The following is a 27,352-nucleotide window of genomic DNA, read 5'->3' on the forward strand; positions in this document are numbered from 1 at the left end:
AGCTGTCAGCACAGAGCCTAATACGGGGTTCGAACTCACCAACCACAAGATCATAACCTGAACCAAAGTTGTTTGCTTGCCTGAGCCACCCAGGCACCCCTGTTTCTTCCTCTTCTGACCTAGTCTCATGTGATTAGGATTAGAGAAAATTATAAAATCATACCATTATACATTTACTTTGTATTAAAATAAGTACTCTGTCTGCTTAAGTATTTTTGGGGGGAGGGACCTGAGCTTTTCTTTTTTTTTTTTAAAGCTCCATAAGATTGTTCAGATGGAAATGAAAATGTGCTGGCCTGCCCCTCCCACATAACCTATCTCAGGAAACAGGTCTGCTCCTCAACCAATTGTCCCCACACTAAGACAAACATTAAGATGTTACCCATGGATCCAAGCACCCCCTCCCCAGATTCACTTTCTTTTTTTTTTTTAATTTTTTTTTTCAACGTTTTTTATTTCTTTTTGGGACAGAGAGAGACAGAGCATGAACGGGGACGGGGGAGGGGCAGAGAGAGAGGGAGACACAGAATCGGAAACAGGCTCCAGGCTCCGAGCCATCAGCCCAGAGCCCGACGCGGGGCTCGAACTCACGGACCGCGAGATCGTGACCGGGCTGAAGTCGGACGCTTAACCGACTGCGCCACCCAGGCGCCCCCCAGATTCACTTTCTTATGCTGCCTTAATGAATTTAGAGATGACCTTTTGGGGCGCTGGGTGTTCAGTCAGTTGAGGGCCTGACTCTTGATTTTGGCTCTGGTCGTGATCTCAGGGTTCATGAGATGAGAAATGACCTATTTTACCCATATCACTTGCTGTTTCCCTTTTCTTCTCTCTCTCCTCCTCCCTCTGTCCGTGTCTGTGTACATGTCTCCATTACTCAGTTTTGTCCATTGTCCATATTGCCACACTGTGGTTGTCCTAAAACGTAAATCTGATGATTTCCCCCCTCCCGTGGGCTTGCAATATGTTAAAGCCAATTGATAAATTGGCTGCCACCTGTACAGCATGGCATTCCAGATCCTCCAGAAATATGTCTCGGAACACTTCTTCAGCCCTGTGTGTCACCCCCCTTCTTTGCATACTCTGTGAGCTGCTCATACCAAACCTTCTGTGTTTCCAACCCACACAGGATTTCCACAGCTCTTTTCTCAATTCCTGCCCATGAATGCAACTTCTCTGTTGAAGGCCGTTCCTTCATCATTTCCACCTCTGTGGATCCCTGTGAGTTCACATGTCACGGGACTTTTCCCACACCTTCTTGTCATTTTCTTGTCTTACATGATTGGCTGTCTTATCCACTAGACCATAGGTTTCTTCAAAAGTAAGTGGCTGTGACTTACACACGAATGCATGTTTGGTGCTTAGGACCATGCGTGTGCTCAACCAATATTTGAATTTATCAATCAATCAATCAATCAATCCATTCTTGGCAAAGCAAATGACTTTCTGGCCTGCTATAAACTATTGTTTTCAAGTAGAGGGTCTTTTCTTTTTTTTTTTTTTTTTTTTTTAAATTTTTTTTTTTCAACGTTTATTTATTTTTGGGACAGAGAGAGACAGAGCATGAACGGGGGAGGGACAGAGAGAGAGGGAGACAGAATCGGAAACAGGCTCCAGGCTCTGAGCCATCAGCCCAGAGCCTGACGCGGGGCTCGAACTCACAGACCGTGAGATCGTGACCTGGCTGAAGTCGGACGCTTAACCGACTGCGCCACCCAGGCGCCCCAGTAGAGGGTCTTTTCTAAGCCCCACTTTGGGAGATCCGTGTATCTACACCTATATTTTTGTACTGACATCTATACAGGTCAGTGAATTTGGGGAGAAGCTATGCTTATTAGCAATACCATTATGTTACTGGATCTTAAATATCTAGTCAATAACAGATGAAAAATATATTTGTATAAAACATGTTTCGTCTATTATTGATGTAATAAATATAATATTTATTGTACAATAATAAATAATAAATGTTTAGATAACAAACATATCATATTTTATATAATAAACATAATACTTATATAATAAATGTGATATTAATTATATAAAATATAATATCATATTTTATATAATAAATACATTTATATAATAAATATACTATTATATCTTATATAAAATATAATAAATATACTATATTATATTTATGTAAATAAATATAATAAGATATATTTAAATATATATTAAATATATATTTTAAACTATTATATATTTATATAATAAAATATAACAAATATACTATATATAAATAAATATAATAAGATATATTTAAATATATTAAATATATATTTTTAAATTATTATATATATTTATATAATAAAATATAGTAATTATATTAAATTATATTATATTATATTATATAAATAAATATAATAAGGTATATTTAAATATATATTAAATATATACATTTAAATATATATATTTATATATTTGTATACATCTTTTTGGTAAAAGGTGTTTTCAAACACATTCTCTCACTTAATCATCCCCAGAAACCCACAAAAGAGTGTTTTTAAATCACCGTTCAACACATGTGGTCTCTAAGATTCACAGAACATAACAGACTTTGCAGCAAGTCAAAGCTAGCAAGGGTAGACCCTTGACATGAGAGTAAGTCCCCTGACCCAGTGTACCTCACCTTCCCGTTTGTTGGACACATCCCAATGAGTTCTTGTCTCAAAGCTTGTGAGGAATCTCTGTATGCACACAGCAAATACCTACTGCAGGTTGGATGCCTAAGTGTGCCCGCTAAGTGCAGAGGATGTCCTATGGACAGGGGACACTACCTTTTCCCTTCGATAAATAAATTCGTAGGCCTGTGAACTAATTTTAAGAAAAGCAAGCATTTCTTTAGAGCTTCTTGCGTGTTGAGTCCTGTGTTTACCCAGCTCGTATCATCATGATATAAGGAAGTGGTTACTTTTCTCTTCCCCATTTATAGATGCAGAGACAGAGACCGAACATTTAAATGGACACCTAAGGTCATATGCAACCTGCATTCAAGCAGTGTAGTTTGAGAATCTCTCATATTGCCACAACAGTATACATTGTCCCCGGGGTTTATCACTTAGGGACTTCATACGTTGCCCATGGAAAGCCAATGATAAATAACAGGTCGTATCACCAAACTTGAAGCTGGCTGGGAAAGATAAAACTCCCGGGCCCTGAAAGTGAAGACGAGTATTTAAAAACCGCTAGCCAAATCCTGGCAACATCTCCGTTATCTGGTATTCATCGAAACCATTACTGTGTCAGGGAAGAAACACACAAAACGTCTGGACCCATCACCTGGGCATAAGGAGACTCTGTCCTTTACAGACCTTCATTGTAATTTTACTGCCCCCCCCCCCAAAGATACCGTTCCCTGCCAATATAACCACAGTAACATAACATACAGTAACACATTTGTCAGCCTGACCACGAGGGAATAGCTGCACATGGGTGGCACTCTTTGCAGAGCAAAGCCTCAAAGAGTTAAAGATGTTTGCAAATACTGTAGCGTGTGTGGTGCGGACGATGCTACAAAAGGGGGAGGTGGGGTGGGGGAGCAGAGCAGGCAGAGAGCAAGCTTTGCTGCGCGCTCGCGCTCCTGGCATGGTGGCCCAGTGTGGCGCGCTCACCTGTTTCGCCACCCTGGCCCCGGGAATGTCTGTTACAGTTGCTTTGCGCCGAGATTAGCTGCTCTTTGCATTTCCTTGTAGCTGTGGATGTGGTTTCTGTAGTGATGGGACCGAGTGCGGAGATCTATTGGCTGCTGGCTTTGTAAATTTCATTCAGTTTGGTCCAATAGCAGAGGGGGATCGGGGAGACATCGGGAGCTCTCGCTTCAATCTCCCTTTTCCTTGCAGACCCGTCTGTGTCTCTCAGCACAGAGCTCTTATTCAGACCTCGCCGTGCCCTTCCTGCTCCCACTGTCTTGCTTTCTCTTCCTGACTATTTTAGGGCACAAACAACGAATTTCCTCCAAGCGGCCGGCCTCGGTGGTCCCCGCATTCCTTTGGATGAGCACATCTAGTTGGGATTTGGACAAAGCCCAGGCTCCTGGACTCGCACACAGCCTCCTGAATCCTACCCGCGGTCAGGATTCCCTAGAAAAATCTGGATGTGTGAAAAAGAACACTCAGAGCCGATGCAGATTTTTCCACGGCTAAAGGTAGGTGCCGTTTTCAGATGTGTCTCTGGGTTATTTGTTTATTTGTAAAGCCTTTGAAACATTTGGACCTGTGTGTGCTTCCCCAGCAAAAGAGGATGCTAAGCCTCCTGGAAAACACTCGAGCTGCGTTCCCCTCTGACATTTTTTTTTTTTATTATTATTATTGCATTTTATTTTGAGAATTCGGACAGGACTTTCTGCCATCTGCCGCTCCATTTCCTTATAGGTGTGGGTGGGACTGGGGACATGTATGTGCGGCGTGTCCTGTGCAAGCTTCATGCACATTTCCACAGAAACATTTGCTTTTTTTTTTCCCTGTTGACTTAAAAAAAAAAAAATTGGGACCACCGTGGTTTGAACGAATTTTGCTGCAATCAGCTATTTGAACGGCGCTGGGGCCGTGTGTGATGTGTTTACAAAGTAGCGTTGTCTTACATACAAATAAACACAAGAGTGTGGCGAGGACAGGAGGGGAAAAAAATATATCTGCAGTAGAGGCTGAGCAGGAGCAAAGCGTCAGCTCCCTGCAAACCGGGACCGGAGATGAAGACAGGAATACTTCTGGAGACTGAGCAACCGCGAGCTTTTTTTTTTTTTTTTTCCTCCTTCTTTAAGGAAACTGTCAGCTACCACCCTCCTGGGGTGCTTTTTTTGGGTTAACCAGAGAGAAAAAAGGAAAACAGGCTTGGCTGGGGTTGCATTAAGCGGGGTTTTTTGTTGTTGTTGCTTTTGGTTTTTTTTTTTTTTTTTTTTTCCTCCTTCCTCTCTGCTGGCCTCGTAGAACATGACGGCTGTTGTGATGCACGAAATAACGCACGTGATTGATTAGGACCTGGCTGGGCTTTGCTGGGGAGCGACCCGGGCGCGCCGGAGACCCCGGCTGGACACTCCAATGACGGTAGCTTCGAGCTGTTTCTGCAAAGCTGGGGAGCGGGCTCCGTGCCCCCCTTCTCCCGTGCGTGTGGGCAGGGGGGAGGCGAGCGGCGGAAAGCGGGGGGGGGGGGGGGGGTTGCTGCTTCGGGAGCCTCTGGGTCTGGCCTGGACCTTTCCGGGGGCCACTGAGCGGACGCCCGGGCACCAGCCCCGCGCTGCCCGCTGGTCTGCAGGACCACAAAAGTTGGTGGCTGCGGGGACGGGCGCCGGGCGCCCCAGCCCGGGTCTCAGGGGACGCAGACCCCAGTCGGTTCCCGGGAGCAGAGCCCGCGGGACGCACGGCCGACCGGTGCCCCGGTCTGGGGTGGGGGCAGGGGTCTGGGGAGTCGATGGGGATCTGTGCAGCACCCCGATAGCCTCGGGCAACCTGGCGAGGAACCCCCATCTCCACGCTCTCGGCCGTCCCGCGCTGCGAATTCCCTCCCGGCCCCCGCTTTCGCGGCCCATTGGTGCCCCCCGCTCACCCCCAACCCCGCGCGGCTCGGCCTGGCCACCCCCACCCCCCGTCCCGCCCCAGTGGGCCAAGCAGGTCGTGGAGATCCGGCCACCCGCTGCTGGAGGCGGAGGCGGGGGGGGGGCGGGGGGGGGAGGGAGCACCACAGGGGGGTGGCCCCCCGGAGCCAGCCGCTGAACTTGAGTCCCGCCCCCTCCCCAAGGCCTCCGCGGCGCCCCCAGCCTGCGCCTGCACCCGCGTGGCCCGACCTGCGGAAGTGCGGGCGGGGGGTGGGGAGCGGGGGGAGGTGTCGCTCGGCCGCAGACCCTGCGGGGGCTCGGGAGTGGGGGGCGGTGGTGGCTGCGCGCGGAGGGCCCGAGGTCCCCGCCCCCGCTCCCGACCCCCGGGCAGTCCCCTCCCCCCTCCCTGCCGCGGCTCCCGCGGCCCCCGGTGGTGGTGGCGGCGGCGGCGGCGGGGGGTGGCGCGCAAGCCGGGAGTCCAGGGCGCGGGTGTCTGTGCGCGCGGGGAGCGGGGCCCCGTGCGGCGCGCAGCCCTGGGCCCGGGCGCACCATTCCGCCGCCTGCTCGCCGCCAGACGCGGCGCCCTTTCTGCCCGGGGCGGGGGCGCGCCGAGCCCCGCACCCCTCCCCCCAGGCCCGCGGGGCCCACCTGGGAGCGCGCGTCCCGCCCGGAGGGCGCGGGGCGAGGACGTCCTCCGCAGCCCTCCCGCCCCTTCCCCAGCGCCTTGCTTTTTTCAATTTATTTATTTTTTTAAATTTTGGCTGACTGCTTCTTCTGAACCGACCGGCAGGTGCGGGCCTCTTTCTACTTATTTTCCGAGGCACTGGGCTGCTGTTGAGGGGCTGGCGAGGGGAGGGGGCGCAGCAGGCAAGCGCCGGGGACCCGGGGGTGGCGGGGGCCGCGTGCGTCCAGGTTGCAGCTCCGGCCTGCGCCGGGTGAGCGCGCGGACTGGATTAACCCCCCTGCGCCGGCGAGTTTGGGCCCGAGCGAGCACCGCGGATCCCCATGTCTCATTTGCACCCAACTTAAGAAATTTGGGGTGAGGGCTGCCGGGTGGGGGGCTGTTGAACCCAGCAGGTGCTGTTCTTGCCAGCGCAATCCACAAGGTGGTGGTATGGATTCTTCTTTTCATTGGATTTGATTTTTTTTTTTTTTTTTCCGCTTCTTATTTGGTCAGTTGATGGTGGGGGGGGGGGGGGGGGGACGGTTTTCTGTGCTCATATCTTATGCTTTTTGAAAGGATCCAGCGCTGGCCAGGCGTCGACATCAAGGGCGCGTAGCATTAACAGTTTCCTGGGGAGAGGTGGGGCGAGCGAGGTCCCTGCCCAGAGTCAGCACTTTACCAGAATTTGAGGGGACGCCGGGAAGGGGGAAAAAAAAGGCAACCAAAAAGCAGAAAAAAGCAAAGAAAAAGTTTAGGGAAACCTACTTAGGGTGGTGCAGAATTTGCAGCTGGTGTGGGCGTCCTGCAGACAGCATCCGAGTGCCCGCTGAAGACCTTTGTGGGTAGGTAGTATTCCTCAGCCAGACATTAAAGGACCAGGCTATACAGAAAGGTCTGACTTTCCGTCAAAACAAAGCAACATCAGCCGCTGACAGAGCTGCCCGGTTGGAAGGGAGAGGCTTACCGGTTTCCTAGAGGGTGGCTGAGCCCAGAGAAACGAGCACACTGCACAGAAATCTGCACTTTCCCGGGGGCGGTGGGGAGCCTGGAGAGAGACTGCGTGCCTTTCGTCTGTGCACAGAGGTGAACAGCGATTGTGAAAACCTCAGCATAGACTTCCCTAGGTAGATGGGGCGTAGGAGGGTCGCGGAATTGGCACATGGTTCCATGCGTCCCTTATTTCCAGAAAAAAAAATTTTTTTTTTCGTTTTCTTTTGGCATCTGTCCCCCTATCGAGAACGTAACAATTTCATCGAGGGCTCTGCAACTATATATTTTTCAGATTGGACCTTCAGTATGGTATTCCCCAAGGAAATGCAGTATATCTGTGGCTCGTGTGTATGCCGTATCTGTGTGTCTGTGGCAGTTTGAAAGAGAATCATCTTTGACATGTAAGAAAATAATCAGGGCCAATTGTAGCAGGGGAAAGATTACTTCATCAGTTTTAAATCACAGAATTCAAATGAGATGACGGTTTTCTTTGGAAAATCAGGATGATTTGGAGCAGGAATTTAACGTTAATGGCTGTGCTTTGATGCTATTTCTAGGCTCTGTTGACATATTTTTGGGGGGTAAAGGAATTGTTGCTTTCCTTTGTGTTTTTTCTTTTCTTTTTCTTAAAGAAATAACGTTGAATGTACATTTGGCCTTAAATCCAGTGGTCCGGCTAATTTTTAACCGAAATCTAAGAATAGAAAAGATACTTGGTAAGTGACTGATGGCTACGTCAGGTGAATAATGCAGGTATACAGCTGTTAGTAGATTTGCATAGATTTGCAACTGCTTGAAGTTGAGGATTGTCTAAAGTTCCTTTTGTTTTGCTTTGCTTTGTTTTGTTTTTGGTACGGAATGTAGACTGGTCAGTGCACGGGGGTTTTTTCTTTATTTCTGAACTTAGCCTTTTCATTCGGTTTCCTTTGTAGTAATTTGTGGAAAGCTTCTGGTCTCTGCACAAAGATAGCGTGCTTACTGACTAAGCCTGTTACATTGGTTTCAGAATGTGCAAGCCACTGTTTCAGAACTCTTTAGAATATAATATAGGGCCCTTATGCCCAGACCACAAAAAAAAAAAAAAAAAAAAAAAAGAAAAAGAAAAAGAAAAAGGAAAAAAAAGGCTAGAGATGGTTCTCTGAAAAGTAAACATTCAGGTGCATGGGGTCTGGCCGCTATTTAAGGTGCTGTCATTTTAATTGGTACAACATATTTTAAACATCGAGTTCACGGTCGAGTATTGTCAATGATGCAACTTGTTGATGGGATTTATTTTATTCAAATGAAGTTTCATCATGAAAATATTTTAAGACCCTAAACCCTCACTCTGCAGATAGACTTATCTGGTTAAAACATGCTGAAATTCCCAACATGGTGAAAGCTGATTTTACGATGCTGATTTCACGTGTAAAGAACAGATTTTTTTGTGGTATATAAACCAGTCTGTGTTCTTTCTATGATGTTTTCTGCCTTATGAATGTGTATTACATTCCCAAATGAGAAAACTATGTTCGGGGGTTAGTTTAAATCAGTTGCCTGTTTGTTTTTTGTTGTTGGTTTCTTTTTCTCCTGTGAGAAGAGACTTCGTGTTCTACTTAATCATGTTAAACAATAATAATTACGTTAAGACAGACCGTGCCTCGTATGTAGTAACAACTGACTTCTTAAACATGTCAGCTCCCAGTTTCAAATCGAATGTCCAGCTTTTGCCCAGTCAAGGAGAGAAACTGCAAATCTCCCAAGTTGAAGGCCATGCACTTCGAGGCAATTAGGTCATCTGTTGTGTGCAGTGACCATTCATGGGCCACTCACTCAATGAATATTTTCCAGTTTTGTCATTTTTCTCCAAACAACCTACATTTGGCCGCTCAAAGCCTCCACTGTTCTTTGCTTCGCGGATGGCAGGATGGGAAACCCTTCGTCATTTTTCTTGGGCAGGACAGAATAGCACAGAGGAGCATCGGGAAAAACAAGAGGGACTGCCTACGAGCTTGCCATTTTGCCCTTTACGGCCTTTAGACAAACATGTAGGAGAAGCTTTTCTGCCTGCAGTGGTGCTGCTCCACAAACAAGCCAAAAGAGGACTGAGTCAAAGCTCATAAGTCACGCGAATGGAAGGTTGTTCGCCCAGAATAGCCAGTCCAGTTGGGCCTCTCAGCACACTTGAGACACCGAGTGTTGAGTGCACCTGTCCCAGGTGTGCATGGACCTCAGTGAGCTCTACCTGCCTGTGCAAATTGCCCAGTTTCCAGAATGCTGCTCTTTTTTGTTCTTAAACCAACCTCCTTCCTCCCAGAAGCGGTACCTAAAGCAAAACAAAGCCAGGCCCCAGCAAACATAAAGTCCATAGTAAGATGAGGTACTGAACTGATTCCACAGGGGAGAAGAGTAATCTGTGTATAATTGGGGGAGGAAACAAGGAAGCATAAAGCCACTAAAGCCTCACTGGAATAAATCTCCAGGAGACAAATCTTTATTCAGAGTAGTGTCAATGAAAGGCCATGTGCTTTCACAGCTGTTTGGAAATAATCCAGGGTTTTGTTTGGGTGGCTTTCTTTAAAATGCATGTTATGTAAAGAGTGGTTTGCCACAGTCACAGAGTGCAGTGTTGGGATCACAACTGGACCTTTCTTGGTTGTGCGTGTTAATATTGGTGAGCACTCTGGTTTCCAGAGGCTAATCCCTGAGGGATGATGAGACCCTGGGTCTTGAAGTTATGTTGCAGGTGTATTTTCCATCATATTTTATTGTGGTCTGTCCTGTTAGGAAACTCCTAAGTGTACCTCGCAGTATTGCTGACTCTGGGTAAAAGGTTGTCCTAGCGCCTCTCTAGAACTTTCTCGTCTTGCTCACCTGAAACAATATACCCGCTGGTTCCTAACGCCCATTTCCCCCTTTACGCAGCCCCTGGCAAGCCATCACACTCTTTGCGTCTTCGAATTTGACTGTTTTAGATACCTGTGGGCATCTCCTCCTCTTGGCGCAATTTACGATTTTGTTTCTGGCTAGTTGTGCTTTTTCCGCGTGGGAGGAATGGAGGAGACAGAGAACACGCGTTGGTGGGAGGGGCAGAGAGAGAGAGAGAGAGAGGGAGACCGAAGATTCCAAGCGGGCTCAGCTGTGACAGCAGTGAGCCTGATGGGAGGCTCGAGCTCACAAACTGTGAGATCATGACCTGAGCCAAAGGCAGATGCTCAACAGACTGAGCCACCCAGGTGCCCCCAAAAGTGCACTTTCTAAGAGTATTGAACTTTCCCTGCTTGCTTTCTACAATAAAAAGAAAAGACTTGCTTAGTTTGAAGTTGCATTTCTTGGTAAAGTTTTGAATCCTTTAAAAAAGAAGCAAGGTGGGGAGCCTGGGTGGCTCAGTCGGTTGACCGTCCAGCTCTTGATTTCCACTCAGGTCATGGTCCCAGGGTTGTGAGATCGAGCCCCACATCGGGCTCTGTGCTGAGTGTGGAGCCTGCTTGGGATTCTGTCTCCCTCTGCTCTCTGAAACAAAATAAAAATAAAAGAGAACCAAGGTTAATGAAACCGAATGGCAGTGATAGGATGCGGCCCTGTACGTGGATGGTTAGTTTTGCAAAGTGTGGAAGAGGTCTCTTGCTCTGTTCTCATAGCCCTGATGGGATTTGCTCTCCGTGTCGTTTTCGTTGTTTCATATTTCAACGTCACCCGTGTTTGGTTCACAGTTGGGGCAGGGACACATATCCCATTACATGGATGGGATGGTCTGCAGCATTGATCTGTGCTCTCAGAAAGAGTGCTGTGGGTTGTAGACACCACAATGTGACATCATGTGCCTTTATTGTTTTCAAATGTTTCCTACCCAAGTAGAGCTGTGAATGCACTAGGTGGCAAAACGTAGAAACATGCACATTTTTTAAACCCATGTCTCATTGTTCACTGCGTTTCTAAGTCAGTGAGACCTGCCTTCGTGGTCTAAAGGTAAGGACCGCAGCGTGTGTGTTTCTGTATACAGACATGCTCCGATGCACGGTCCTAACCAGGACCTATTTCTTGCACACAGTGTTTTTCTCAGCCAGTGCGACACATTAGATCAGCACACGAAACAACATACCAGGAGGCAATATGTGATCTTGTCCCATTTTCCGTGCCTTCTCTGCATCACTCACCGAGGGTGAGTCATATTAAAATAGTCATCATGTGAATTATGTGCAAAGTAGCGCTTGTAAGTCCTGGTCATTTGAAAATGAAGGCACTCGTCCGTAATCAGCTGGATTTCTTCAAGTTTTGTCTTATAACTAAAATAATATTCTCTTTAAAAAATTTTTAATGTTTATTATTTTTGAGAGAGAGAGAGACAGAGCATGAGTGGGGGAGGGGCAGAGAGAGAGGGAGACACAGAATCCGAAGCAGGCTCCAGGTTCCGAACTGTCAGCACAGAGCCCGACGTGGGGCTCGAACCCACCAACTGTGAGATTGTGACCTGAGCCAAAGTTGGATGCTTAACCGACTGAGCCACCCAGGCGCCCCTTGAGTAATATTTTGTAACACTGTATCAATGACCCGTGTCAATGGTGAAAAAATCTATATGATATAGGTGTGACAAAATGGCACCCCTCAGGGACACTGGTGTCGTAGGTTGTTGCACACTGGGCTGGAGAAGTTGACAGTTGTTTCAAGGACCAGCCCGGACACTCACTTGAAAAGGCTAAACCCATACCCCTATTATCTGCCCCCTAGGATCTCGCACACCTTTCTTTGCTGCCATAAGGGCTCTGCTCAGAGACTGTTGCCATTGAAACCTTGTGGCTCAGTTGAACGCGCGTTGTATCAGCATAGTAGAGAGACCCAGCGTTTCCCTTAGTAAACACGGAGAAGCTCGAAGCCACAACGGTTGTGAAACTGATCTTAGTCTCTTTCTGGTCTCGGCTCCCTCCTTGGCACTCTCCTGCCACATGGCGTGTTCACTCACAGTGCACCTACCGGGAAGCCCCGACAAATCCCCACCGACATCCGCAGCAGGGGTGAATGAGTGCGGGACCCAGGGTTTGTCCTGGCTTCTCACTACACCACCCTGCACGGGTTCTTGTAAAATAGGATTACGCTACTTTACGAGACAGCAAACACACTGAAGTCCCCGACACATCAGGACACTTACGGACACAACATAACTACGATCTCTTTCTTACGTAGAATAGTTTGTTTTTTTTTTTTTTAAGTTTATTCATTTATTTTGAGAGAGAGAGAGAGAGAGAGAGAGAGAGAGATTGAGCGAGCAGGGGAGGGGCAGAGAGAAGGAGAGACAGAGAATCCCAACCAGATTCCGCCCTGTCAGCATAGAGACCAACGCGGGACTCAAACCCATGAACCGTGAGATCACAACCTGAGCTGAAATCAAGAGTCAGACGCTTAACTGACTGCACCACCCAGGTGCATAAAATAGTTGTATTGGCAAATTGTATGTAGAAACTGTCCAGTGTTTAACTAGCCAAACTTCATTTAAATATATATAATTACTAGTATATGATTGTATATGTACTAGTTATGATTGTACTCTAGAGAAATGAAGTTGGCATTCTTGTGTTTCCATTTCAATATAGATTTATAAATGTATATACAGTCATCTAATTGTACTTAGACGCTATCCATTTATATAATTATATTTATATACGATTTATGTAATTGACGAAATCCTCTAAATTTGTTGTAATTCATTGAAAAGCTTTTATATACTTAACTTTTTCAGATCTATAGATATATACAATTATGTGTTTTATGATTTTATATAAACACATAGCCTACGTGATAAGTTAATCTATGAACATTTCATGTAAACATATACTACGTGTATCGATCTAGGCAAATACGCAGTCATGCGTTTTGCAGAACAATGAGTCGTAAATGGTAAGTAGCTTTCCAGGCTGGCCCATGGTATCTGCATTTAACGGTCCACAGAAACTATAGCTTCACGATGAATTACTGTTGATGTGCTGGCTAGCATATTGCAGTGCTCACAGGAATGTAATTAATTGGTACTTAGTGTGCTTTTGTGAACCATTTGGGACCTCTTATGTCAGTGGGAACATGTGGCAATCCGTGTATCTTTCCTGCCTGGATACAGGCAATGTCTGCTCCCACCAGGAGAGACTGAGAGCACCTGAAAGTAATGTAACGTTAGGTGTCGACTGTACTCAAAATGAGAACAAAAAATACCGTCAAAAAAACCGAGACTCTCTCCGAGGTTGTGTGGAGGTCAGCAGGAAAGAGCGCCAGGGCACGTCGGTGACCGTCATGGGCAAGGACAGCCTCTGCGTATCCCTGTCCCCACTGTGGGATAGGTTCTCTTGACCTGGTCTCTTGCCTGGCCTTGCTCACGATGAAAAATCAATACGGGAGGCTCGGGAATGGGGGAAGTCTTTACGCTGGCAGGAAAGAAATGGAGTGACTAAGGGATTTTCGTGGTTTTCTGGAAACTGGCTTCTCCCTGCCGCAGACGTTTGGTCTTGTTTTGGTTGACCTATTTCGTTGAGCACGTCCTATGTGCCAGTTACAGGCGTGGGCGTAAGTCAGTGCCGGTAGCGAAGAGATGAATTTGGGAATATACGTACGCTCAAAAACCCGTGTGTGGGTGCTCACAGTAAAGTTATGAAGGGCTTTGGTTCATGGATGTATATCACCTCTCCCATTTTCTGGTGTTATTATGGGTCCCTTCCTCCCTGGCTTTCTTCTGTTTGGGTGAGTGAGGAGAACTCACTTGTCTTTAAAGGGCTGAGGGAATAATAAAGGTAACCAGATACGAAGAATGCATCCAATCATCAGAAAAGAGTAGCAAATGTTAGTGGCAAAGAATTCTATGACAATTTGATAGAATTCTTCACATGCTATATGTGTGTGGCTTTTCATCTTGAGCAATATATAATATGTTGGAGAGAAATATGTATATAATATATATTTAGAAATTATATATATTTTAGAAAGAAATATATAGAATATATATTTTAGAGGGAAATGTATAATGTATATTTTAGAGAGAAATATATATAATATATGTATTTTAGGGAGAAATGTAACATATATTAGAAATCTATATCATCCTGAGCAACATATAATCTATGTTATATATATTAGAAATGTATATTTATAATATATATTCAGAGATATATATTAAATATATATTTAGACAAATATATATATATAATATATATATTTTTTTTTAAGAGAAAGAGATAGCACGAGCGGGGGACAAGGGCAAACAAAGAGACAGACAGAGAATCCCAACACAGGGCTCAAACCTATGACCCTGGGATCATGACTTGAGCTGAAATCAAGAGTCAGATGCTCAACCGACTGAGCCACCCTGGCTCCCCTTGGCTGGTTATAGTTTTAAAAGCTGTCAAACCTGTGTTTATAAAACACTGATTTATATTTTACTACATTCTATGAGTAATACATACATACAACAGATTACGTTGACTCAACCAAGAATTGAGTGCTTCTGAGATATTTTCTGTCGTCTCAGATGGTTGTGTTGATGCATGGTCATTGAACTGCCCTTGTTGATCCCAGCCAGTTCCTTATGGTCCTTATAAAAGTCAATTGGCGATAGTTAGGTATTTTGCATTCCGAAGGCAAGAAAAATACCTTGAATCCTCATGTACTTGAGTCTCATAGATTTAAAAGAATCACAGATAATTGTGTCATATTCTACCACCCTTCATATAATCTATTTTTTTCTACCATGTTAGATCTTTGAACTTCATGAACCAGCCTTGAAAACAGACAACATCAGTCATGGGCAAGCTGGCCTTGCTTGTAGATTACATAGTCCCAGAGAAAGATTTTTTTTTGTGGTGATTGTTTTCAAAACACATGCAAACATCATAGCAATGGGTGTGGGAAGAGCTCCCAGTCAGGGATCCTCGGTTAAGGAGGATCCCAGATCAACTAATTTCGGAGAACCTCACGTGTCGTAGCCCACACCTGACTTTGACCCTGGAGACCAGCACATCTGAGGACTTGAGAACCCTCACGCTAGTGGATTCAGGGACGTGCCAGATGATTTGAGATTCTTTGTAATGAGTTCCACCCAAATTACATAACTGCAATCACAGAACTCTATCGAGTATCCTTGCATTATATTTTATTGGCAGAGCACAAAGAAAAACAAAGGCAATCTAAAGTTCCTGGAGACTGTTTAAATTGCCAGGGTCATCTGGAGAAATGAACTTGGTATTCTTTTTCCCCTCCGTTGTATTTATTTATTCAGTATCTGTTGAAGGCTAACAAGTAGGAAGATAAAGAAGACTATGTTGTTTGTTTTTTGTTTATTATCCATATGACAAGGCCATTTTGTACCTCGTTAGAAGTAAAAAAAAAAGTGTGTGTGGGGTGGGTGGAAATAGTAAAACATGAGCCACAGTCTTATGATGAAGGACACAGAAGTTTTATATCCAAATCTCCCTTCTAGTGTGTGTGTGTGTGTGTGTGTGTGTGCGCGCGCGCATGTGTGTTTAATCTCTCACATCCTGTGTTCAGTGTTCAGGAAAATAGTAGCTTAATGGAGTGCTCATAAGTCTTTCTCACGTAGTTAATAGCAAAATCACCAGGGCCATAGAGCTTAAATATTAGCAATTTGGTTCCGTTTATAATTTCCAGACAAGGACGGTGTACTGCCACACTTCAGCTATTTTAACAGGACAAAGTCCTGGAGTTATACAAACAGGTGAATTTGTTCCATACAGGATGGGGAGGTGACCCGGAGCTTTGGCGAAAAGAAGGCTGCCTGGCCTAGGGCATTTCTGGGAGACACCTGTGTCCCAGTCGTAAGCCATCAGGCTGGATCTCTGTGCTGCAGAAGCATCAGTGTGCATATGCGTGTTGTCAACCCCGCACGTGCCGAGCTCCTGGTGTGGGAAGAGCCGGGATAGCTTAGATTGCAGTACAGAGAATTATTTGGAATTGATGTCATGAGAGAGTCAGAATCACTGAACAGTCGACATTTGGAAAACTAAAAAAAAATACAAATGCAAAAAAACGTAGCCCCATAAGGCCAAAATGTTACTTTGGATTCATCTTTGTCTTATTAGCACAGAGAGTTCAGGATGAACAGCAGAAATGTACCCCAGGAGCCGAGGCAGGACCGTGAAGCAGACCCAGAGAGAAAATTTACGATACACGCAAGCGAAAATCATAGTTAAATGGGCAGAGTTGGGGAGTACAGTAGACCCCCGCCCCCCAGCCTCATCCCTGGTTTCCCTTCCTGCGGGGTCAGTTACCTGCAGTCTCTTACGTGGTCGCGTTGGTGCACCTGCTGACCTGGTGTCAGAAGGTCCGTACCTCGTGCCTCACGGGGTCACAACACTGGCAATCTTCACCTCACCTCACCCGCGGGCATGTTGTCTTCTCCCTTCATCACAACACGGAGGGTGAGTCCAGAACAGTAAGATGTTCTGAGAGAGACGGGGCAGCAGGGTGGCTCAGTCGGTTAAGCGTCCGACTTCGGCTCAGGTCATGATCTCATGGTGGGTTCTGTGTCTCCCTCTCTCTGCCCCTCCACCCCAAAATAAATATTTAAAAAAGGAGAGATTTTTGAGAGGCAGTCACATAACTTTGATTACAGCATATTATTAGAATTGTTCTGTTGTATTCTGAGTTATCGTTACTCTCTTCTGCGCCTGTTCATCAATTACCCCGGCGTATGTAGGGTTCACTACCATTTGTGGTTTCAGGCATCTGCTGGGGGGTTCGCGAAGCATCTCCCCAACAGAACAGGGGGGGCCCCTGTCTCAAGCCGGGGCTCTAGAAGGGGAGAGCAGAAAGTGGAGAAACCTGAATTAGTTAAAGCGGAAAACACAGCCACGTGGAAAGCCGAGGGAGGCGGGGGAATCGTAGACGGTTCAAAACAGGGGCATCAACTGAACTATAAAGCCGTAAAGCCGGAAGGTAGTCACAGTTTGTCATGTGGGAAAAATACCGTCTCAACCAAACACTTTGACAGTTTAGGTCCTTAGTGGAAACAAAACGGTAGCATGTTATGAGGACAAACTAGTTGGGACGTTGCTTCACTTAAAGTTTGCGTGAAGGTCTTTTCACGATGATTCCGTCTGCCGACAGCTTCTCAGGTCATGTCCGCCAGGTTATGTGATAATTGTATTGATTGAAAGTCTCCTTGAATGACAAGAAGCAGATACTCGAATTTATCAAATTGGCATTAAGTGCCGTCAATAAGCATATGCATCAGCTTCAAAACACAATGAATCCAGTCACATCCAAATTAACAAGAGACTGTTTAGTTTTATGAATGTACAACATATGTACTGATATTTTATATATATATATATATATGATATATAACATATTCCATGTTGGTTTTATATATATATAAATATATAATGACATGCGTATTTTGTAATATACAACTTACATGTATGCTGATATTTTATATATATAAAATACATAGTTTGTACATATAAAACATATATAAAATAAAAATTATGCAAAATGATAGCATTCATATGTAAATACACAAATATATATCAGCATATATATAATTTATATGTATCGCTATACTTTAAGCATATAAATTATGTAAATATATACGCATATATTTTTACATATGTATACATAATTTACTTTCTATTGGGAAACCTATCTTTCTGAAGTTGTTTTAGTATATGTGCTGACAAAGTGAGCATTTTGTGAAGATTTGTATTCAATTTTTTAAAAAGCTTATTTATTTTTGAGAGAAAGACACAGAGTGCCAGCAGGGGAGGAGCAGAGAGAGAGGGAGACACAGAATCCGAAGCAGGCTCCAGGCTCCCAGCTGTCAGCGCAGAGCCCCACGCGGGGCTCGAACCCACAAACTGTGAGATCACGAGCTGAGCTCAAGTCGGATGCTCAACTGACTGAGCCACCCAGGTGCCCCTGCATTTTATTAAAAAAAATTTTTTTTTAATGTTTTTCACTTTTGAGAGACAGAGCATGAGTGTGGGAGGGGCAGAGAGAGAGGAAGACACAGAATCCAAAGCAGGCTCCAGGCTCTGAGCTGTCAACACAGAGCCCCATGCGGGGCTGGAACCCACCAACAATGAGATCATGACCTGAGCCAAAGTCGGACAGTTAACCAACTGAGCCGCCCAGGCGCCGCCGTGGAGGTTTTGAAAAGACAGAAAGTAGTGTGCATTCCGTAATACCATAACCGAGTTAGTAAAAAATTCAGATGCGCCGTTTATATTGACAAAATTGGATTGCTACAATTCTGCGCGCTCCATCTTTCCAAGATACGGGTTTCCCTTGTCTGTGTTTTGGGGTTTCCCTGGTCTGTGTTTTGCACGTAGCGTAAGGATGAGACACCTAGAAAGGCAACCAGGAACCCCCCCAGCAGATCACACCTGTTCCCAGTGGTGGTCTTAGCAAGTGGCCACCTGTGGTGGGTGAGTCAGGGGCTCTCACCTGAGATGCTCACCTGGGCAGGTCAGATTGCAACATGCACCTCCCCTTCCTCCTCTCCTCCTCCTCTGCTCTGATATCCTTTCAGACCTGCTGGAGTTTGCAAGGACTGTTGTCCTCTCTTCAAATTAAGAACAGTGTTCAAGTAGACACTCTGTAAGTTTTTTGGCTATTTCGGTTTGTTTTCTCCGTTTTTTGGTGTGGGGGACAGCATGCAATGACTCTAGAAACCTGTACGTTCTTATCCACTTTTAATCCGGGGAAAATAACAATGTGCTTACACGACTATTAAATTGCCTGTATCAAATACAAGGTATACTTTGTCGGGATATCCATGATAAAAGGAGAAAGTCATTTAGAGCCACCGTTTTTGTTAAGACTTGAAAGAAGCCGAGCAAACGTGGGCATTCCCTTATTGACATGGGTAGAAACGGAGTCACAAGGAGCTTCTGGGATTGATCCAGACTGCACACAGCTGGTCAGTACTTTAAAAAAATTTTTTTTAACGTTTATTTATTTTTGAGACAGAGAGAGACAGAGCATGAACGGGGGAGGGTCAGAGAGAGAGGGAGACACAGAATCTGAAACAGGCTCCAGGCTCTGAGCTGTCATCACAGAGCCCAACGTGGGGCTTGAACTCATGGACCGTGAAATCATGACCTGAGCCGAAGTCGGCCGCCCAACCGACTGAGCCGCCCAGGCGCCCCTGTTTATTTATTTTTGAGAGCGAGAGACAGAGCATGAACCGGGAAGGGGCAGAGAGAGAGGGAGACACAGAATCTGAAACAGGCTCCAGGCTCTGAGCGGTCAGCACAGAGCCCAATGCGGGGCTCAAACCCAGGAGCTGCAAGATCATGACATGAGCCGAAGTCAGACGCTTAACCGACTGAGCCACCCAAGCGCCCCCCCCTCCCCCCTTTTTAAATTTTTTTTAACCGGTCAGTACTTTTAAACACTTGTTACCAAATGAAGGTGAACTAGGTGAAGCTTTGGGCCTTGGTATATTTCTGTTTACAGACTCATCATAGGGGTTCACAGAACAAAGCACCCGATGTCCAATGACCGTGTTCCAGCCCATTTTTCTTATCTGTGCAGCAGAAATTTAACAGGGTAAATTGTGTTGATGACAGGTGTCAGGGGAGGAAGCAGCAGAAGTAAAAAAAAAAAATCTCTAAAACGGGAAGCAACACTTGTTAACGTGGAGACAACCTTTTACCATCACCCAAGTTTAGAGATAAGCAGAGGGTCCTAGGGGCAAAAAGAGCTGGACGCCATTTCTTGTGGGGAACACGGAGGTCTTCAGCTGTGTTGCAGTCCTAGGGGCTGGGGTCCCTGTGTCTTGTCACACTGAGGGCTTTGCATGACCTCTGTACGTTCCCCAACCCGGAGGTGACCCACTGAAATCTCTTTGTTTTTTAAAATGAAATCTGATTAACACACATCCTGTTAGTTTCAGGATCACAGCATTGATCCGAAATTCTGGATGTTACTCAGGGGTCCCTGCACCACACTGTCACAATATCATTGACAATATTCCCTCTGTTACGCTTTTCATCTCCGTGACTTGGATTTTCTTTATTTCTTTTTTAAATTTTTTAAATGTTTATTTCTTTTGAGAGAGAGAAAGAGACAGAACACGAGTGTGGGAGGGGCAGAGAAAGAGGGAGACACAGAATCCAAAGCAGGCTCCAGGCTCTGAGATGTCAGCACAGAGCCCAACGCGGGGTTCGAACCCACGAACCGTGAGATCGTGACCTGAGCCGAAGTCAGATGCTTAACCACCGGAGACGCCCAGGCGCCCCTCACAGGCAGTCTCTTAAACATGGGGAAATCTGTATGCTTATGTCGACTCATCCATATCCGAGAGTAGAAGGACCCCCGGGGAAACGGGGATCAGGGTAAGAAGTGACTGGCTTGCAGGCTGAGCCTGGTACGTTTTGGGTGATGGTTTGTGGTAATGTGCACCCGAGGGGCCCGGAGAGCCCTAGCGCCCCAGCCTCCGCGGAGATGCTTTGTGAGTACCTGAGGATTCATTACTGTTGGACACGCACCTCCACCACTGTGTCGGGGACCCTGTGTGTTCTGCACGAAGATCAGCAGCCCCGAGCTCCTCGTACAGCTCTCTCTTTCTGCTTCAGACGCTCGCGATTTTCCCACGATGCTTTCATGCAGAAGCACTGGAAACGAATCCTCTCTCATTTCAGTGAGAGGCATCTTAAAATTGTAATTTTGTTGTTCCTGCTTTTATCCAGCGGGGCTCTGATGCCACCGGATTAGGGGCTGATTATTCCACTGGATGGAAAATTTCAGTTGTGGCAAGCTGGCCGACCCGCCCCCTGGGTTATGGTGCTCATCCCTTCATGCTTATAGGTTGACTGATTGGATGCAATATAACCTTTTTAAATTTTTTTTCCTTTAGGACATTTTTGCAATAGCGTTTTCAATTTTTTTTTAATTAAAAATTTTTTAATGTTTACTTATTTTTGAGAGAGAGACAGAGCATGAGCAGGGGAGAGACCGTGAGAGTAAAACACAGAATCTGAAGCAGGTTCCAGGCTCTGAGCTGTCAGCACAGAGCCCAATGTGGGGCTCGAACCCACGAACCATGAGATCATGACCTGAGCCAAAGTCTGACGCTTGACTGACTGAGACATCCAGGCGCCCTTCCTAATTTTTTTTTAAGTTAGTTTATTTTGAGACACAGAGAGACCACGAACAGGGGAGGGGTAGAGACAGAGAGAGAATCCCAAGCACAGAACCTGATGAAGGGATCAAACTCCTGAACTGTGAGATCATGACCTGAGCCGAAGTCGGACGATTAAGCGACTGAGCCACCCAGGCACCCCAATACTGTTTTTCTTTTTAAAAATAAACTTTAGGGGTGCCTGGGTGGCTCAGTCAGTTAAGTGTCCGACTTCAGCTCCGGTCATGATGCCTCGTTCATGGGTTTGAGCCACATCAGGCTCTGTGCTGACAATGCGTAGCCTGCTTGGGATTCTCTCTCTCTCTCTCTCTCTCTCTCTCTCTCTCTCTCTCTCTCTTTCTCTCTCCTCTCTCTGTGCCTCCTGCATCCAGGCTGTCTCTCTCTCTCTCTCAAAATAAATAAAATAAACATTGAAAAAGTGACCCCATGCTCTTAACCCATGATGTGGGTTTTGGTATAAAATTTTGATAGGCATGTGGGTGGTTGTCACTTAAATACATCATAAGAAGTATTCTTTTGAATTCTGGTGACTGGGTCCCCTTTATGAATAACACATAAGCACATGGTAGCCTTTTCAAGGAGGTGTGTTTTCTAAGGTATACAAGTGAGATGGAATGATTAATCATATTGGCATGTGTCTTATCTATTGTAAACTCTGATATTACCCTAATCTGAGATCACAAAATCCACATTCTCAGCTTCTAGTGCGTTCTGTGTGGTCATGTCCCCGAACCAAAACTCTGTAACCATGAAACACGGACTCCCCACTCTGAAGCCCAGTCCCTCATGACAACTGTCAAACTTTCCGTCTCTCAATTTGACTATTCTACGTTCCTCATATAAAGTGGAATCATAGAATATTTGTCATTTTGTGTCTGGCATTTTTCACTTACCACAATGTCTTCAAGGTTCATCCATGCTGTGACATATGCCACAATTTCCATTTTAAGGCTCAGTGATACTCCATTCTATGTACACACCACATTTTCTTTGTCCATTAGTTGAGATGGCTTTATTTTTACTAGAGAGGAGGAAAATAAAATATACATTGCTCTCTGTGCTTGCACTGTTGATAAGGAAGAGAAGCCGTGTACTGATTTTTTATCAATATATATACTTTCCTACCATTTCTGCATTAGCTCTTTTTTAATTAATTTATTATTTAATTTACATCCAAGTCACTTAGCATAGGGTGCAACAATGAATTCAGGAGTAGATTCCTTAATGCCCGTTATCCATTCTGCCCATCCCCCCTCCCACAGCCCCTCCAGTAACCCTGTGTTTGTTCTCTGTATTTAACAGTCTCTTCTTCTGTTTTGTCCCCTCCTTGTTTTTATATTATTTTGCTTCCCTTCCATTACGTTCATGTGTTTTGTATCTTAATGTCCTCATATGAGTGAAGTCATATGATATTGTCTTTCTCTGTCTAAATTTGCGTAGCATAATATCCTCCAGTTCCATCCACGTAGTTGCAAATGGCAAGATTTCATTCATTTTGATTGCCGAGTAATACTCCATTGTGTGTGTATGTGTATATATATATATATATATATATATATATATATATATACATTTTCTTTTATCCATTTTCTTTATCCATTCATCCATCGATGGCCATTTGGGCTCTTTCCATACTTTGGCTATTGTGGATAGTACTGCTATAAACATGGGGGTGCATGTGTCCCTTCAAAACAGCACACCTGTATCCTGTGGATAAGTGCCTAGTAGTGCAGTTGCTGGTTCATAGGGTAGTTCTATTTTTAGTTTTTTGAGGAACCTCCACACTGTTTTCCAGAGTGGCTGCACCAGCTTGCATTCCCACCAACAATGCAAAAGAGATCCTCTTTCTCCGCATCCTTGCCAACATCTGTTGTTGCCTGATTTGTTAATGTTAGCCTATCTGACAGGTGTGAGGTGGTATCTCATTGTGATTTTGATTTGTATTTCCCTGATGATGAGTGGTGTTGAGCATTTTTTCATGTGCCTGTTTGCCATCTGGATGTCTTCTTTGGAGAAGTGTCTATTCGTGTCTTTTGCCCATTTCTTGACTGGAGTGTTTGTTTTTTGGGTGTTGAGTTTGATAAGTTCTTTATAGATTTTGGATACTAACCCTTTATCTGATATGTCATTTGCAAATATTTTCTCCCATTCTGTCGGTTGCCTTTTAGTTTTGCTGATTGTTTCCTTTGCTGTGCAGAAGCTTTTTATTTTGATGAGATCCCAGTAGTTCATTTTTGCTTTTGTTTCCCTTGCCCCTGGGGACGTGTTGAGTAAAAAGTTGCTGCGGGCAAGATCAAAGAGGTTTTTGCCTGCTTTCCCCTCGAGGATTTTGATGGCTTCCTGTATTACGTTTAGGTCTTTCATCCATTTTGAGTTTATTTTTGTGTAAGGTGTAAGAAAGTGGTCCAGGTTCATTCTTCTGCATGTCGCTGTCCAGTGTTCCCAGCACCACTTGCTGAAGAGAACTGTCTTTATTCCATTGGATATTCTTTCCTGGTTTGTCAAAGATTAGTTGGCCATACATTTGTGGGTCCATTTCTGGGTTCTCTATTCTGTTCCATTGATCTGAGTGTCTGTTCTTGTGCCAGTACCGTACTGTCTTGATGATTACAGCTTTGTAGTATAGCTTGAAGTCTGGGATTGTGATGCTTCCTGCTTTGGTTTTCTTTTTCAAGATTGCTTTGACTATTTGGGGTCTTTTCTGGTTCCATACAAATTTTAGGATTGTTTGTTCTAGCTCTGTGAAGAATGCTGGTGTTATTTTGATAGGGATTGCTGAAGGAGCTTCCTAAAGACTGTGTTTTTCCTTATAGAGAAGGAGTAGGATTTTCCAAAATCTCTGTAACCTGAGACTGCATATTCTGGAGAACGCCCTTGGAAAACAAGGATACTGAGAAAATGATAATAGTTTTAGGCGTGGTCAAGATACAATGGCTATGTTAAAAAAAAAAAAAGAGTCCTGGGGTGCCTGGGTGGCTCAGTTGGTTAAGCGTCCTACTTCAGCCCAAGTCATGATCTCATGGTGCGTGAGTTCGAGCCCCGCTTTGGGCTCCGTGCTGACAGCTCGGCACCTAGGACGTGCCTCGGATTCTGTGTCTCCCACTCTCTCTGCCCCTCCCCTGCTCACGTTCTCTCTCTGTCGCAAAAATAATGTTTAATGTTCATTTATTTTTCTTAATATCCTCATTTTCCAAGTTGTAAAAGTAAAAAAAAAAAAAATGATTTTTTAATATTTTGCTAACTCACACAAGGGCTATGCCTGACACCAGGTTGGTTTGTGTTTTGAATTTCTTTTCATCGATCTGCCTCCCGCCCTTTACTCTTCATTGCAAAGTCTCGTTGAAGAAACTGCTATTTCTATGTATCCTATGGGAAAGTAGGTTATGGCATCAGCAAAATGTAGTACTCAAGTTATTTTTAAAGGAACATGGGCGTTCTCCGGAATACGCAATCTCAGGTTACAGGCTCCTTATGGGGTAAGCTCGAGTGGCCTGAGGAAGTGTCCCCAGCCCCCAAAGAGGAGGCTGCATGAATACAGCTAGGTGTGTGTGTGTGTGGGGGGGCGGGGATGGGTAGGGGGCTCTGTGGGTTTCCTACACCTCCCATTTTCCGGTTCCCAACAAACTCAGAGTGTGGACGAGAGTCTGTGAGAAAGAGAGTTCCAAGGTAGCCTTTGCTTTATCATTCAACACACCCACAAACACACACGTGCAATTTTTCCCTTGCCAACTCCCACTCAACCAGACTAAAAAGGAGCGATGTCACGGACACATCTGTAGCCGGCCATTCTTACGGGTTTGTTTTATCCCTTCCCCCCCCCACCTTTATTGAGACATGATTCGCTGTGTAAGTGTAAGGGGTACCTGTTGATTTGAAATACTTTTAAGTTGCAGCATGATTACCACCATCGAGTAAGCTAAGTCTCCATCTGGTCACCTAGTTACCGTTTCTTTTTTGGTGGACAGATATTTAAGATTTAGTCTCAACAGTTTTCAAGTATAGAATGCATTATTGTTCCCTATGCATACAATATTGTGTATTAGATTTGCATAAACATTCACCTCCTAACTGGATATTTAGCCTCTGCTACCAGCATTCCCCTCCCATTCCCTCCCTCCTGACCCCCCCCCTTCCTCCCCTTCACCCCTGGGAACCACACTCTACTCTCCCCTCCTAACGTTATCTCATCCTTCACTGTAATAGTAACATAGGGCCTTTGCAGAAATGGCTGCATGTTTGAAAGCAGTGATACATATTACATGTGTAACTTGTAAAGCGAAATGAAAGGAATGAGTCACCCACCTTTCAGAAGGATGGTTGTGCTGGAAGGAGCCGGGTGTGCCCCACGCACTGGTGTGTACTTGTGTGTGCGCTTAACAAATGCAAACTTCTGTAACGTACATGATAGTAAGTAGAAGATCATGCTGGTTGATTACAAAAAGGATGCGTTGAAGTGACAAGACTTGTATGATACTGAAAACACGACTTGATGAACTCATATGTTGCGGGAATACATCTCTCTTACAAAGATTTATTGCCCTTGGCACCATTGATACTGGGGCTGGATAATTCTTTGTTGCACATGACTTCCCTGAGCATGGTTGATGTTTACCTGTATCCCTGGCCTCCAGCGTCTAGATGTGTATCTCTTCCCAGCTGTGACCATCAAAAATGTCTCCAGACGTTGCCAGATGTCCCCTGGGGGTTAAAATCCCTCCCATTTAAGAACCTGTATTACCAAATGACGTGTGCCCATGCCAGATTTTACACAGGGGATTTCATTCTCTTTGGGGTTTTGGTGGCCTTTTAGGTGTGCTGGGTGTGACCAGAAAAACGGGGACAAACAGGACAATGAGAGGCCATATCCATGTGTTCCTTGAAGCTTTTTCGTAACAAGAATAGACTGTATGAGTTGTATCCGTGGTAATGAGAATTATGTTGATGTTTGGGGATAGCCATGATAAAGCACTTTATCGAAAAGGAAGATAGAACGGATGTCTGTAAGTGAGAGCTTTGGAGAAAATAAAAAGAATAAAGAAAATCCTTGATAGGCATTGGTGAGAACAGAGGACAGAACAAAATGCACCTAGCTTATCTAACACTGGGCAGAGCCATCTTGCAAATGGAAACGCTTTAGATGGGAAGACAGTATACGAACGCCTGGCCCATAGAATGGATTCACACGAACGGGCGAGTGCTCTCACTCATTTACAACTCACATCCGTGGAAAACACACACACACAAATGTGCTGCGCAGAAAATTAAATCTAAGACCCATTGAAGACGGTGTTGTATTTTCTGAGCCGTTACATTGATTGGTTAAAATTAGATTCTCGAACAAAATAAGAAGTTTTAATAATGTGTGAGTGAATACGAGATGAATTTGTGTGGAAAAATGTGTGTCGAAGAGAAGTCGTTATCAGCCTCGGACATTCACAATTTGTGTCACCAACCCAGGAGATTGCAGACGTAAGATTTGTCCTAAGTGTCTTCATCATGGGTTATCTTGTGTGATTGTTTTAAATTGCTATAAGAAATAGCCACCTTTTACATTCTCATGATAAAAAGATTCGGTAAAGCCAGTTACACAGCTGGTTCTTAACAGTTTAATTCTGTAACGTTGGGATGTGGGGGTACGTGCCGATCTTTTTTGGTACATATTTCAGCATTGACGTTTGCTACGATAAGTATTTCATTGCCTTCATTGCATAGTTCCTAAATGTCTACATTTTTCCTTGTCTCCATGTTTAAAACTTGGGTTATATTTTTGAAAGGCTAATGCCATGTGTAAACTATTCAAACTAATGCCGCAGTTTTACAATAAGTTTTTTGTTCCACGAGGAAAGAAGCAAATAAACGAGGCTCCGAGAAAATACAAGAGAAAAGGGAAAGTCCATTTACTCTGCAGAATTTGATGTCTGGAGACAAATTACTCCCACCTACAACTTGGCTGCCGTTGTCATTCTACGTTTATAGTGGATGCATTTGCAAATGTGAATGATGCAGAAAGCACACATTCTGGCCTCATTCTTCCACCTGGTGCAAA

General features: G+C 44.9%; 1 protein-coding gene across 6 annotated transcripts in view; it reads left to right on the top strand.

The window, feature by feature from the left end:
- The first annotated feature begins 3,653 nt into the window (after nucleotides 1-3,653).
- LOC145714208 (neuroligin-4, X-linked) overlaps nucleotides 3,654-27,352 on the top strand; it is a 312,054-nt gene continuing 288,355 nt past the window's right edge. Inside the window, exon 1 of one of the 6 annotated variants that reach the window (XM_081793443.1) lies at nucleotides 3,654-4,147. The gene's annotated coding sequence lies outside the window, so the exon portion shown is untranslated. Of the gene's footprint in view, nucleotides 4,148-4,929; nucleotides 5,103-6,007; nucleotides 6,324-6,874; nucleotides 7,040-27,352 lie in introns of those variants that run through there. The other 5 variants (XM_081793448.1, XM_081793446.1, XM_081793444.1 and 2 more) reach the window with 5 other exon arrangements.

Source organism: Panthera onca, chromosome X, assembly GCF_046562875.1.
Source record: "Panthera onca isolate mPanOnc1 chromosome X, mPanOnc1 haplotype 2, whole genome shotgun sequence".
Classification (NCBI taxonomy): domain Eukaryota; kingdom Metazoa; phylum Chordata; class Mammalia; order Carnivora; family Felidae; genus Panthera; species Panthera onca.